The 14,768-nt window shown below is 58.3% G+C and overlaps 1 protein-coding gene and 1 long non-coding RNA gene across 2 annotated transcripts in view; one reads left to right on the top strand and one right to left on the bottom strand.

Moving 5' to 3' along the window:
- Nucleotides 1-14,394, bottom strand: part of TCF20 (transcription factor 20) — a 187,201-nt gene extending 172,807 nt beyond the window's left edge. The window contains exon 1 of the mRNA XM_077949462.1: nucleotides 14,253-14,394. The gene's annotated coding sequence lies outside the window, so the exon portion shown is untranslated. The remainder of the gene's footprint in view (nucleotides 1-14,252) is intronic.
- Nucleotides 2,876-6,946, top strand: LOC144331657 (uncharacterized). The gene is made up of 2 exons (XR_013399000.1): nucleotides 2,876-3,345; nucleotides 5,360-6,946. It is a non-coding gene; the product is annotated as an uncharacterized LOC144331657 (long non-coding RNA).
- Nucleotides 14,395-14,768: the final 374 nt, after the last annotated feature.

Here is a 14,768-nt window from a genome sequence, read left to right as displayed (position 1 = left end):
GGTTGGGATGACCATAGTAGACACATGCTGGATTGCCACCCAGGAGGCCACTGCAGGGATGCAGGAGGGCTGAGAGGGTGGCCCAGCCATAGACGGTGGCAGAGAAACTGGGAAACAGACCAGGGCTGGCCATGGGGGAGGCCAGAGGCTCTTGGGGCTGCAGGCCACTGCCCACTCCATTGCTGCTCCCCACTTGAGTCCCCTTCCTCCCCCTGCCCGCCCGCCCCATTCCCAAGCAAAGCCAAGTGGGAAAGTGTGGCCCCGAACTGGCTGTGGGCTCAGTGGGAGGTGGAGGGAGTATGAACTCACCAGGGGCCACCAAGTTCAAATACAGGTAGGTCCTGGCCCAGAGTAATAGGAAACCTGCCCCACCATCTAGCAGAGGCCCTGGGCTGCCTGTGGGCCCCTCCTGTTGGCCTCCTCCACCAGGCAAGAGCTTAGGGCCTCAACGGGAACCCAGGCCCACTCCCACCCCATCTGAGTGCCCCTGCAGATTCCACTCCAGGCTGAGCAGACAGCCCCTGGCCAGGGCCTCTCAGGGGGCTGCCAGGCAGGCTGGAGGCTGCAGAGGACTGGAGGGCACTGCCTTCTAAGCTGTGGGTCTCAATTTCCTCATCTGCAGCATGAAACAGTGATCCTTCCTTCCAGGGCCATCAGAAAGGGTCAATGAGAGGGCATCACAGTGAACTTGCTGAGCACAGGGCAGGAATAAGTCCCTGAGGCACTGACGTTTGCAGAGTGTCCCCGGTACCCAACATCCCTCCAAACACCTTGCTCCCTCCCTCCCACCTCAGGGCCTTTGTACATGCTGTTCCTCCTGCCTGCAACACTCTTCTCTGTGTCTCTCCCCTGCTGGTTGTTCTGAGGTCAGATGCTATGTCCTCCAGGAAGCCTTCCCTAGCCCCTAGATGAGGTCACAGCCCCATGAGTCTCCCCCAAACCAGACTGAAAACTCCATGAATGCAGAACTGGGACTGTCTTGCTCACTGCTATGTGTTCTTACTATTTATTAAATGAATAAATAAATGAATAGATGAGTGAGACATGACAACTCTCAACCTTCAGTGACAACACACGGCCATCAGGGTGGCAGGGCCTGCCTTGAGGGCTGTGGGCACCCCTGTAGGCTCCTGATCCAGCCCAGAGTCCAGGAAGCGTTCCCAGAGGAGGCAACAGTTCAGCCTGAATTCAGAAACTTGAAGCTGCAAGGTCACCCATACTACTTTATAGATGGGGAAACTGAGGCCTAGACAAGCGGCTGCCTGTGAATGTCCTGAGAATTTGCCCTGCTTCACTGGTCTAAGGCTCTGCCAAGTCCCCCACCCCTGGGTGGCCCATCTCATTCCCCTGGGGCTGCCCCACAGCCCACCCAGGGCTGCCACCCCCTGCCCTGGTCATCCATCGAGCAGGTGGCAGGGCTGCTCGGGGCTGGGGCGGTCCTGGGCATGCGGTTGTACTGCTGAGTCGGGCAGCTGGCAGCAGCACAGCTACGAACCAGCTGTTTGGATGACAAACTGCGTTCAAGCTTCATTAGGGTAATCACGGGCTCCCCTCCCGGCAGCGCCACAGAGCGCGACTGTCAACCTGAACTAATCAAACCCAGCCCCAGGACACTCGCCCGCCTGGCTGACAAGCCGCTAAGCCCCGAGCTACTGTGCTGCACAGCTCCCGGCAGAGGCCCAGTTCCACCGCATGCCCTGGAGACAGCTGGCCTCCCAGAGACCTACCGTGTGCTCCCTGAGATCTCGTCAGCCTCAGAGGCCCTGTCAGGGAGGGGCAATTCCCATTTCTACAGCCCACGAGAGAAAGTGACTTACCAAAGCCACACAGCCATGTGGGGTTAAGTCAGGCAGGAACCCAGGTCCACCAGGGACCCCCATCACCACCCCTGTTCCCAGTGCCTCCCAGACCCTTGAGGGGAGGAGACCCTCCTCCTGCCCTTGAGGCCCAGCAGGCTGAGCTTGGAGCCCTGAGGTTGTGGTCAGATGTGTGGCCTCAGCAAGCCCCTTGACATATCTAGGCCTTGAGCCCTGCACCCCAACAGCAGCCTGGGGGCTCTAGTGGTGCAGGTGTGGAAAGTACTCCGCCAGGCACTGGGGGCGGTGCAGAACCTGCCTTGTAGCCTATGGTCACTGCCCCGCGCAGCTGGGCTGTAAGTCAGCCCACTTGCCTCACATCCTCAGAATCTGAACTTAGCCAGGAAGGGAAGGTCTGGTTCCTTCATTTGACAACTGGGGAAACTGGGGCCAAGAGAGGGGTATCCGAGATGATGGAATGTAGTAGAAAGAGTATGGGCTTTACAGACAGATGGACATTCATTCATCCACTCATCCACTCAACAAATACTAGCAAGATGCTATCACATGCCAGGTGCTCAGGACTTGCTGAAGGAACAGATGACAGGAAGAAGAATGAATGAACCCGCGAAAGGCACCGGGGACCAGTCGTGAGCTCAGCAGACACCATCGCTGCTTCCTGGAGTTTACTGTCTAAAGCGAGCAGATGCGTAACAGATACTATCACAAATGACACGGGCACTGTGGAAAAGCGTGAACTAGCCTGATAACAAGCACCAGGAAGGCCCTGCCTGGCAGAGGAGGTGATACTCCAGCTGGGCCCTGAGGGTATTAGCCAGGCAAGGAGAAGCTTGAGAGGTCGGAACAGCAAGTGCAAAGGTCCTGAGGTAGGAAGGAGCTCAGGGCTTTTGAGAACAAAGTTCCCTCTATGTGGCTGGAGGGTAGTGACCGGTGCAGGAGCTGGAGCAGGAGTGGCCAGTGGGAGGATCTGGGTCTCACTCCAAGGGTGACAGAAATGTAAGCAGGGGCAGCACTCTGGGTCCTACAGGGAGAGTAAGTGGGAGAGTTCAAATCCCAGTTCAGCCAATTTCTTTCTTTCTTTTTTTTTTTTTTTTTTTTTTTGAGACAGAGTTTTGCTCTGTCACCCAGGCTGGAGTATAGTGGCACGATCTTGGCTCACTGCAAGCTCTGCCTCCCAGGTTGACGTCATTCTCCTGCCTAAGCCTCCCAGGTAGCTGGGACTACAGGCACCTGTAACCATGCCCGGCTAGTTTTTTTGTATTTTTAGTAGAGATGGGGTTTCACCGTGTTAGCCAGGATGGTCTCGATCTCCTGACCTCATGATCCACCCCTGACCAGCCTCAGCCCCCTAAAGTGCTGGGATTACAGGCGTGAACCACCACGCCCAGCCCTTTCTTTTTTGAGGCAGAGTCTCACTCTGTTGCCCAGGCTGGAGTGCAGTGGCACAATCTCGGCTCACTGCAACCTCCACCTCCCAGGCTCAAGCAATTCTCCTGCCCCAGCCTCCCTGCTAATTTTTGCAATTTTAGTAGAGATGGGGTTTCACCATATTGGCCAGGCTGGTCTCAAACTCCTGACAAGTGATCCACCTGCCTCACTCTCCCAAAGTGCTGGGATTACAGGCATGAGCCACCGTGCCTGGCACAGCTAATTTCTGATACAGCAATAGCATAGACAAACACGATGTTACAGGAAAGGGGCCATGCTGTGCTACTGTGTTTACATGAAGTGCAGAGACGGACAAGGCCAGCCTCTACTGTCAGATGCCAGAAGTGGGGGCAGCTGCTGGCAGCAGGTGGGGATTGATGGGGAGGAGCACGGGGGAGCCTCCAGGGGCACTGGGGGTGTTCTAGGTCTGGATCTGGATGGAGGCTACACAGCTACCTATAGCTGTACACTTAAGAAGTGCACACTTTTCTGTACTAAGTTATACCTCCAGGAAAAAATAAAAACAAAAGCCTGGCTGCATCACTCTGCCTCTCTTAATCTCTGTTTTTGCATTGGCAAAATGCAGTGGCAGGAGCTGCCCCACTGAGCAGAGGCTTTAGAGGACGGTGCACCCAGTCTGCGTGCAGTGGCAGGAGCTGTCTCGCTGTGCAGAAGCTTTAGAGGACGGTGCACCTGGGCTGTGTGTAGACAGGCAGGAGCGGCCTTGCTGTGCAGAGGCTTTAGAGACCAGTGTGTGCCCAGGCTGTGTGCAGACAGTGGCAGGAGCTGCCCCCCTGTGCAGAGGCTTTAGAGGACGGTGCACCCAGTCTGTGTGCAGTGGCAGGAGCTGCCTCGCTGTGCAGAAGCTTTAGAGGATGGTGCGCTGTGTGCAGACAGTGGCAGGAGATGCCTCGCTGTGTAGAGGCTTTAGAGGACGGTGCACCCAGGCTGTGTGCAGTGGCAGGAACTGTCTTGCTGTGCAGAAGCTTTAGAGGATGGTGCACCTGGGCTGTGTGCAGACAGTGGCAGGAGCTGCCTCGCTGTGCAGAGGCTTTAGAGGATGGTGCACACAGCCTGGCTGACAGCCACTGCACCATGAACGTAAGTCACACAGAAGCAGAAAAGCATCTGGCTTCCACCACACCTTGGCCCTCTTTGGGCCTCAGTTTCTGTAAGGAACCAGTGGTCTCCACCTGCCTCAAAGGCAAAGGAGTAAAGGCATAAAAACCCTCATATCAGGCCCCTGTGAGCCAGCCTGCCCCTCACCACAAAGTGAAGAGCAATTCAGAGACCGGAACACACAGTATGCCTACTGCTCTATGCAGAAGGTACTAAGCCACTTCCAGGTGCCCAACCTGCTCATTCACTATGTGCCAGGCCTGGCCCAGGGCTTCTCTCCAGGAGGAGCACCAACTCACCACGGTGGCTCCTCTAAGGGCCCACTGGGATACAGGACCATAGGCACAAGCGCAGTGGGAACCCAGGCCAAGGGGTGGCCCCTGCCTGGGACTGGAGTTTAGCAGACTCCTGTGGGAACAGGCTCACAAGGTCCCAGATGAGCCACCAGACAAAGCTGACTCAACATAATGGTACCCTTGGTGTCAGAGGGGCTGCACAGCCAGGTGCCCCTCACACCATGGGCAGCTGGAGGCAGGGAGAGGCCTGTTTCCCTGTCCAGAGCCTGAACATCTCACCCTCCTCCCCTGGACTTTGGGTGGCCTTGGGAAACCAGACTGGTGGCCACCTCACCAACAATTTGTAGGCTCAGCTGTCCTCACGGCCCTTTAATATCATTTTCTCATGAGTCTGCCAACAACCCGGGGACAGGGCCTGGGGTCAGAATCATCATTGGCTCCATTTTATAGAGGAGTACACTGAGGCTCTAGGAGGTTTGGTGTCCCAGGGCACCCCAGTGCGGAGTCAAGAAGCAGCTAGATGGCTGGATGCCCACGCTCAGCCCACTGGGCACAGCTCAGTCCCTTGTGCCCTGTCCTCCCCATCACCTGTGGGCTGCTCACTCAAGCAGCCAGTTCACTCAGTCAGTCAACAAACAGCCACTGTGTGCTGCAGCCACTGTTTTAGGAGCTGGAGGCAGAGCAGGAGACAGGCTGCAGGGAGATGGTTCCGAGTCAACGACCGCTCCAGCCCTTACACACTCGGCAAATGCCAAGAACAACAGTGTCGCAGACACACTGGCGCCTGTCCTGAGCCAGGCGCTGCACTGAGATTATCGCATCTAATTCTCTAAGCAGCCTCACAAGGGTGGAACTGTCATCCCCATTTTACAGATGAGGATGCTGAGGCTCAAATTCAGGGCCTTGCCTGAGTGTGGTCTCACAGCCTAGTCGAAGTGGGGGAGGATCTGACACCAGGCACACAGGCTCCTCAGTCCTGTCAGTCTGTCCCATGGGATTTTTAGTCCTTTGTGTGAGTTGTCGGAATGGACCCTTGCTCTGGACCTCAGCAATGGATGGATTTAGCAGGGCCTCAGGATGAACCAGGACCCAAGACCCCACATCCCATCCCGTGTCTCAGGCCCTGGCTGCCTCCAGTACCCAGAGCTGTACACCCCCTGGGCCCGGAGCCCAGCCTGACTTTGGTTCTGCCTACACTCCTGGGACCTGGGCTCCATGGGGACATCTGAGACCATTCCTGCTCCTGGGGCCCTGCTCACATCAGCTCAGCCCCAACAAACATCCCAGTTTTGTGCTGGTCCCCACTAGGCATAAGGGGTGGGGAAACAGACAAGAAAGCAAAGAGTCCCACTTGGGATGCTCTCCCCGCATACCTCCCATGGCTGGCACCTTCTCCCTCTGATAAAGGCTCCCTGGCCACCCTGCCTCTATCAGCACCCCCTGCACCTCCCACTGTCTCTCTGGCACCACTCAGCTTTTCCACACAGCTCTGCCCACAGGCCAGCACCAGCCACGTTTTCACCTGATTGCTGTCTGTCACTCCTACTCCACTGTGAGCTCCTCGAGGGTCAGGACCTGGTCTGTTTTATTCACAAATGTACCTCTCCCCATCCCACTCCCAATTAGTACCACATCTGGTACATAGCAGGGCTGCAATATACTTATTAAGTGACTGCACTTGCTGAATGAATACTGACTGGCAGAGAGAATGTGAGAACACAGTGGGGGCATCTGTTACCCCTGACTCTGAGCAGACAGCAGGGGGCAGAAAGCAGAAGTGTCCCAGGCAGAAGGCAGAGCAGGGGCAGGCCTGAGGGCAAGAAAGAACTGGGCTTTGGGGACCTCTAAGTGCAGCTTCTGAGTGCGGCAGAAGCACAGAACACGAGACAAGGAGGCCAGCAGGGTGGCAAGGGGGTGACAGGGAGCCCTCCAGGGTGCCAGCTCTGGGTAGGGGGTGCCCCAGCACTCAGATCACCCCCCAGCCCTGCCCAAACCAGCAACCAGCCTGGCCCGCAGCCCAACTTTACCCCCGAGGCCACCTGTGGTAGGCAACCAAATTCGGGGGCAGTCATCACTCCTCCTCTGCCCACAGACACCAGGAACACAGTCCTGGCACCCACCCACAGGTCTGGGAGCCAACCTGCCACCGTGCAGGCTGCAACCTGTGACCTTGGCCCCATTAGCGTGGCCTCCTCCAGTCGAGCAAACCAGCTGGCGCCAAAACACAGAGCAGCTTGGGTGAACTCCTCACTGCAGAGGATGGCACGGCTGCGGGCGGCAGGCGACATCACTTATGCGCTCCAGCCGGCATCTGTGGGGGAGGGGTGGTGGTGGCAAGAACTGGGTGTGTCCAGGGCAGCAAACAGCTCTCACACCCAGGCTGGACTGACCTGGCATGGCTCGGGTAGCCAGGTGGGAAAACTCACCCCAGACAGTCTCTCTCTCTCTCTCCAGGCCTCAGGCTGGGCCTCGGCTCCCACTCCCTCTCCCTTTGGATGACCTCAGTTCTGGATGTCCCCGAAGCACTTCAGCCAGAGTGCTCCCTGCTCAAGCCTGCTTCAGGCATCCCTTCTCCTCCATGCATCCCAGGCATCCTATCCAGGCTCTTCCCTCCCCCACCGCCCCATGCCACATACTCTCCCAGTTCCAGCCCCACTGCCATCTCCCTCCTTCACCCGTCTCTGCCTCCAGACCTGCTACTGAGACCCTCTAAAGGGTGCCTGCCACCTTTAGAATAAAATCCCTGGCCCCTCCTGGGCCCTACTGGCCCACATGGCACAGTCTGGTCCCTAAACCCCCCTCCACACACACACCTATCCACCATACTCCAGTGACAATGGCCTCCTTTCTGTCCCACACCCAGACAAACTCAGACCTGCCACAGGGCCTTTGCACGGGCCCCTGACTAGGGTGCTTTTCCCCCTGACCTCCCTCATGGCTGGCACTCCTCGCTCTTCAGGCCTCAACTCAAATATTTCCTCTTGAAGAGACCTCTCCAGAGCACCCTGGCCAGCGGTACCCACAAGTGCACCCCACCCTGATCACCACCACACAGCACAGAACTGCTTCCCATTGCCATGCATCTTCTTCCTCGCTCACTGTCTCCCCATCAGCCTGGGAGTTGCACAACACAGTGGCTGTGCATGAAGAGTCACTGCTGTGTCCTCGGGCCTGGCACAGAGCATTCCACACATCTGTGCACTGAATGAGTGCGTGGACTCCCAGTCACCATGGCGCAGTCAGATCTGACCACATCAGGGGCTCCTGGGCCCTCCAGATGCTGCTGCCTCATGTCCAAGGCCTCTGTGGTCTAGCCCTGGCTACTTCTCTAGCCCTGACACTGGGGTGGCCTCCTCTCACTGATTTCCAAACCCACGCTGCCACCATGCCCTCCCTGCCACTCCTCTTCCCTTTATCCTCTCCCTGGCACCTCCTGGGACCTGTCCAAACCCATACCTCTCATCCTGCCTGTCCCTCCCCCAGTCTTCAGTACCTTCAGCTCCCATCCCTCCTCACCCTCGCATTCACAGCCTGACATCAGCTTCCATCCCCCACCTCCCTGCCTGTCACTTCTGCTTACAAGTCCTGGTGCCACTGCCAATGCTTGGTGTCCCCCTCATCCTGTCCTTTCGTGCCTCCAAGCCTTTGAAACCTGCTATTCCCTCTGCCTGAGTGCTCTTCCCCCTCTTCTCAGCTGGATGAGCTCTTATTCATCCTGCAAGACCCAACTCAAAATGTCTCCTCTTTTGTAAAATCCTGCCTGATCCTTCTCCTGCATCAGTCAGGACATCACTGGTTGCAAGAGAAAGAAACACAACTCAAAATAGCTTGAGCAAAAAAGAGAACATGTTGGTTTTATGTAACTAAAAATTCCAGGGGTAGTTTCAGGCATTCTGGATCTAGAGGCCCAAATTAAGTCATCGATCCATCCACATCTGGGCTCTGCCTCCTTCCACGTGATGACCTTCTCCGCAATCCTCCATCCTAAACGCAGCTGTGGAGGAGAGTGGCCGGTGGCCTCACATTCACACCCTTTAGTTTCAACAATCACAGCTGAGTCCAAAGCCAGAATGGGCGTGGGAGGGGGTCTCAGGCCCTGCATACTCAACCCTGAGTCACAGTTCCAGGGAAGCCTTTGACTGGCTCAGATGTGCCACATGCCCATTTCTCCACCAGTCAATGTGGCCAGAGAGAGGGGGTATTGGGCCCCACCCTGGGAAGTGGGGGCATGGGTCCCAGGAAGAAAACCCTCTGGGCCCAGGTCCTACTCTGTACACAACTCCTGCCTCAGTCTCCACGTGTCCCCTGAGACTCCCCACCCCCCTGGATGTTCACGGTTCTGCAGCACGAGAAATCCCCTTGAAGCTGGGTCCCCAGTGCCCGCTCCGTGACAGCCCCAGAAGAGGGCCTGAGAAACTTTTCGTCTGAATGGAGGTCGGCTGCACAGAGGAAACTACACGTGTTGGGTGTGTAATAACGGGTTAACCATCACCCCTGGCAGGCAGCAGATCTGCATTTTCACGGAGGCCTCAGGGGGACACAAAGCTTAAATGGCAGCATGGAGAGTTGGGAGGGGGGTACCCAGGGGGCCCTCAGCAGAGCCCCGTCCCTCCCGGCAGCCGGGCCTGCGGGAGCCACTCGGCCAATCCCGAAGAGCTCGCTCAGGGGCTGCAAGTGGAAAGACTGGGAAAATAATTACCGAGGAGGCCCGGGAGGGAGGCGGGGAGGCTGGCGAGAGTCTTAATGAAACTGCTAACGCGTTAGTGATTCCTGCCTGCTCGGGAAAGGCGGAGGCAGACAGCCATGTTGCCAGCTCCTGCGATGGAGGCTGCCAGGCGGGACGGGCTGGGCACGGCACGAGGCGGCAACAATAGGCACCTCTTCATCATCTGCCTCTCAACACGTGACTTTCAAAGGGCAATCTTAATATATCAAAGTCCCGATGACAGTATATTTCAACACATCTCGTATTAAATTGGGCTGGAGTCCCTTCAGATGCATTATAAATATAAAGGCTAAAATTCTGATTAAAGCCATAATCACAGAGATCTAAGGATGAGGGTGAGCAGGGTGTCTGGTCCCATTTTTCAGATAGGAGGTCATCTACATCCAGGGAGACAGGGTTGTTCCAGAAGGCATCCAGACCTTTAAAGCCTTCTCATGAGCAGTCCCTCTCCTCCCCACCCCCGGGTCTTTCCAGTCTCAGAAAAGCTCTGTGAGGCAGGCAGATGCCACAGGCCCCCTTAACAGGTGCCCCCAAAGAGGCTGGACCAAAGTCACACAGCGAGGCCACAGGGACAGTCGCTGCACCCAAGGCTCAGACTCCTGGCCCAGTGCTCGTCCTCACACAAGATGGGCACTTACTGGTCACTGCAATCTACACTGTGGTTACCAGTTTACACCTTACTGCAGCTCCAGGTGAGAAAACAGAGGCACACAGAGACTAAGTGATGTATCCAAGGCCACGCAGCTGGACAGATCTAGAGCCAGGACTCAGGGCTGGGTTTTAAGAATCCAAAGCTACACACTTTTTCTTCAAACATTCTGCAGGGCACAGTGGGAACCTGGTACCCCCTGGCTTGTTGAAGGAGAGATCTGGGGCCATAGAGAAGCCCAGAGCCATTGAACCAGCATTATCTGGGCAGCGAACTGCAGGGAAGGCCAAGTCAGGAGTTGGGGCAGCTGGTGGAGCCAGAAATGACCACAAAAACGGCGCTCACTCTGCACCCACTCTGCGTCAGCATGTGCTGGGCAATTACTGAGGGATTCCCATTGTCCAAAGGAGGAAACTGAGGCTTGCAGAAACAGAACCATATGTCTTAGAGAGTGACCCTCAGCTAGTGAGTGGCACAGTCACAGTGAGATTCAACCGTCCCGGGGGTGGCCCTGCTCCAACTGCTGCCCATCCCAAGCCTGGGGCAGGCACTTGGCCAGCCGGGTGCTCACAGAGCCAGCCTGACGCACAGACTCAGTCCAGAACCTCAGGCATCCAGTGGGGCCCATCTCCCTCCCACCATCCCAGGATGCATGAAAGAACTTTAGGGTGCGAGACAAGAATGGGCCTGGGAAGGGGGCCTCAGTCCCTGTATACTCAGCAAAGCTCCATCTGCTCCTGACCTGGTCAACAGCTGGGTCAGGGGGTGGGGGAAGTAGGCCAGAACCCCAGTGACTAGCTGGGCCCCTGCCATATCCAGACCTGGTACAAACAAGGTCTGTAAGGAAGGGATGCAGCTTTCCTTACCTGTTCTGCCTCACTGGCCACCTTAGAACTGTCCAGACATTCCCAGACCCAGGGAGATGCCTTTCCAGGGACCCAGCAGCTCATGCAGGCCTGTCCCCATCTGTTCCCAGGTCTGTTTCCCCAGGGGGACTGCCAGAGGGGAAGGCCACATTTGAACCGCCTCTGTGGGTACAAGACCCCTGTGCAAGAGGCTGTTCTAGATGAATGAATGAGTGAATAAATGATGGAACAAACCAATGCCACTCAACCTGCTACTGCAGTCCCTTCCCGTGGTAGCCTGCACCCAGCATGATCATTGTTTCTGTCCACTGAAAGGGACCTCCACTGCATGAGACCAGCCCTGGCCCTCAGCCATCACCAGACAAGAAAACTGAGGCTCAGAGGGCCCAGGGCCTCCTGGGAGGTGGCAGCACCAGGATTCAACCCCAGGCAGATGGACTCAGTTTGTGCCTTAGCCTCAGGCTCTGCCCAGCCTTCATTTCCAAAGACAAGTACACAACACTCACCTGGCCCACCCCACTCCACCCCACCCTGAGGGCACAAACATGCCCATTCCTGGGACAAGGACATTCAGGTGCAGAGCGGTCGAGGGCCTAACCCAAGGTCACAGAGTCATCAGGACGCACAGCAAGGTCTCAAACTCAAATGGCTGCCTCCATCCCTCATCATCTCTTCCACACGCCAAAGCTGCCTCCTTCCCCATCAACGCAATAAAGAAGGGAAGGGGGAGGGGGAGGGGAAAGGAGAGGAGGGAAGGCCCCCCCCAACCAGCCCGCAGCCGGCTCCTTTCTGGTCAGGGAGAAAGCCTCTAATGAAGGCCCTGCAGATGCCGCGAAGCTGACGGTGTCAGCCTGGGAGCCCCGTGGAGCTGCGGGGCGCGCAGCTCTGCTCCCAATTAGCACACAGGTCCTCCATCAAAGCGCGCGCCGGCTGCCAGGAGCAGAGGCCGGAGGGACGGCCCTGCTAGCAGCGGGAGAGGAGGCCGTGGCTCTCTGGCAGGCCCTGGCCTCTGCTCCTTGCCTTTCTGGGGGGGATCCAAACCCCCCAGTCCCCCACACTCACTCACACCCTCTCCAATCAGCCAGCTTAGGGCAGCCGCCGTCACCCCGGGGGACACGCTAATGAAGATGGCCGACATTAATCTCTTCCCTCTCCCGACAGGTCAATTTATAGTTCCATGGGGAGCCCTGGCGCTCGGCCAGAGGCCCTGACATAACTCTCCCTGTTCTCCGGGAGGACATCAGGGGTGGGCTAGATGGGGCAAGGGAGGCTGGAGACCCCCGGGGCAGGCCAGGGAGGGCCCCTCTGCCTGAGCACCCACCGTTACCATCCCAGCGAATCCAGGTGGATAAGGACCTGGGCCCCTGAACTCAAAGGCACAGGGTCAGTCCTCGGCTCCTCAATCAAGAGCATCCTGCTCACAGGCAGAAGACCCCCAAGGAAGCAGGAGGCTTCTGACATCTGCTCCTTGTCAGCCTCAAGGGGATTCACAGAGCCCTGTAACGGACCCTTCCGCTTCTGCCAGCCTCCCCAGTGTTCATTCCTCAAAGACCTGTGAGCTGGCCACACAGGGCCTGGGCCTGTGCTGGACCCTGGGGACACACCAACCCGGGCCCCAGCTCTTCCAGTCTGGGTCGGGGGGGTGGCGGGGGGCAAGATGGAAGCATCCTACCACATTGAGAGCAATAATGGAAGGATTTGCCAAGAGCTGGGGGCACCCATGGGAAAAAGCCTTCACTTCACCTGCCTGAGAAGGAGGTGGGAGTCTGGGAGGACCACAGGGAGGAGGGGATGTACCTGGGCCTTGAGGATGAGCCAGGAGGCTGGAAGACTTGGGGGAGGGGATGTGTGGGAAAGAGACTATCTCAGGCAGAGAAGACCCAGTGCTTAGGGGGTCTAAGATCAGAGGACATCCACTTCCCTGGGGTGAGGCCAGAGAGGTGAGCAGGGGAGACCACTCAGAGGAGAGGTCCAGCCTCGAAAAGTGGCTCAGGAGGTTGGCCTAGTTTAGGTTTGTGGACAGCTGAAGAGTTTGGAAGCTCAGAGCTGCATTTAAAATGACAGCTTCGGCAATGGCATCCCAATGGACAGTCATGGGTGGGGAGGAGGGGCTGGTGCGTCCAGGGCAGAGGGGGAACTGGGGGAGAAACGACGGGAGGGCTGACTGGATGGACAGGCAGGTAGGAAGGCCACAGGCCTGGAGTCTCCAGTGTGGGTAACGGGTGCAAGTGATGTCACAGCCCTAGGGTAGGATAAAGACTGGGGCCTGATGCTAAGCTTGTGAGCCTGGGAAGGTCTTAGAAGGCCCCAAAGCCCAGGGCTGGGAGATGCCAGGACCCAAATGTTGGTCCGGGTTCAAAACTCTGAGCAGCACTAGACTACCTCCTGGAGGTAGTTCATCTCATTGGGCAGAGGTGAAGCCAGGGGGCTGTCCCCTTGCCAGACACTGGGGGAGGAGGCAGGGGCCTGCCAAGGGTCGGGTGTGTGGCTAGGCAGCCCCACCATGCTGGACAGAGCCCTCGGGTTGGAAGCATGTGGGCCAGGCTGCCCCCATCTCACCCAATTCCAGAGCCTGACCCTACTTCCGCATTAAATTGATGCTCCTAGAATCCCAGCTGAATGGATGACCCTTCCCCTGGACCCTGGACCCTCTCCTTTTCCTCCCCCTCCTTCAGGGCTACCCACCAGGTCTCATCTAATCCCCTCGGGCACCGTGGGGGTGTCTCCTTTTCCCTAGGCTGGAGACCCAAGGCCAGGGAGCTAAGGGACTTGTTTAAAACCTCTCAGCTTCTAGGCGCCAGTCAGGAGGGAACCAAGGTCCAACTGACCCCAAAGCACACGCTCTTAAGGAAAGGAGGAAAAAGAACAAGGCTGAAATAAAAAACGCAAGCGCTTACAGTGGCTGCATTATGGTGGTGGGACAATGGATGATTTTTTTTTTTCTTTTTTTCTACAATGAAATATTCATAGGCTCACTCTGTCGCTGTGAGTGTCCTGGAGGGGTGAGCTCCCACTGTAGAGTCAAGCAGCCCCAGGGGCAAATCCTGGCTGGCCACTTGCTAGCTGGGGACCTTGAGCGAGCCATTTGCCCACTCTTAGCCTCCGTTTTCTCATCTGTACAATGGGGACAAACACCCCCTACTTCAGAGGAACGGTCACGGCTGGCGCACAGTAGGCGCGCAGTAAGTGCCAGCCTTTGAGCATCACACCCCCGCGTCCTCGCCACCTGTCTGGCCTCCAGAGGGAACTTGAGACGCCCCCACGTGCCAGACGCGGATGCTGGGCGGGCATCGGGCCCCTGGGGCTGGCGCCCACCCCCCGCCTCCCGCCGCGCCCGCGCTGTCCCCTTACCCTGGCGGCCGGAGGGCCGGCATCTGTCCCGCAGGAGAGCCCGGGCAGCGGGGCCGGGCTCCGGAGCGCGGGGCGCGGGCGCGGGCAGGGCGCGCGGGGGCGCGGGCCGCGCGCTCCGGGCCGTGCGCCCCGCGGCCGCCGCGTCCTCGCCTCCAGCGCGGGCCCCGCGCGCCCCGGCCGGCCCGGGGGCAGGCCCTGCGCAGCGCCGCGCCGGGTGGGGGGCGGGCCTCGCGGGCCCTGGAGAGGCGCCCGGGCGGCGCGGGCTCCCGGCGGGCGCGGGCGGCGCCGCTGCGGTGGCCCCGCTGCTGAGTGGTGGGACGCGATTTACTGGCTGCAATTCCCGGCGCCCCTCGATGGCACTTAAGAGAGACCGGGAGGGAGCCGGGGAGAGCGGGCGGAGGGCGGGCGGGCGGGCGGGCGGAGGAGGGGCGGCGGGAGCCGTGCGCGCCGGCGGGGGAGGGGCGCGGGCGGGGGCGGGCGGGCGGGAGGTGGGGAGAGGCCCGGATGGAGGCGGCG

Source organism: Macaca mulatta, chromosome 10, assembly GCF_049350105.2.
Source record: "Macaca mulatta isolate MMU2019108-1 chromosome 10, T2T-MMU8v2.0, whole genome shotgun sequence".
Taxonomy (NCBI): Eukaryota; Metazoa; Chordata; class Mammalia; order Primates; family Cercopithecidae; genus Macaca; species Macaca mulatta.
The sequence above is the reverse complement of the archived record's forward strand: the minus strand, read 5'-3'. Positions and strand labels throughout refer to the sequence as shown.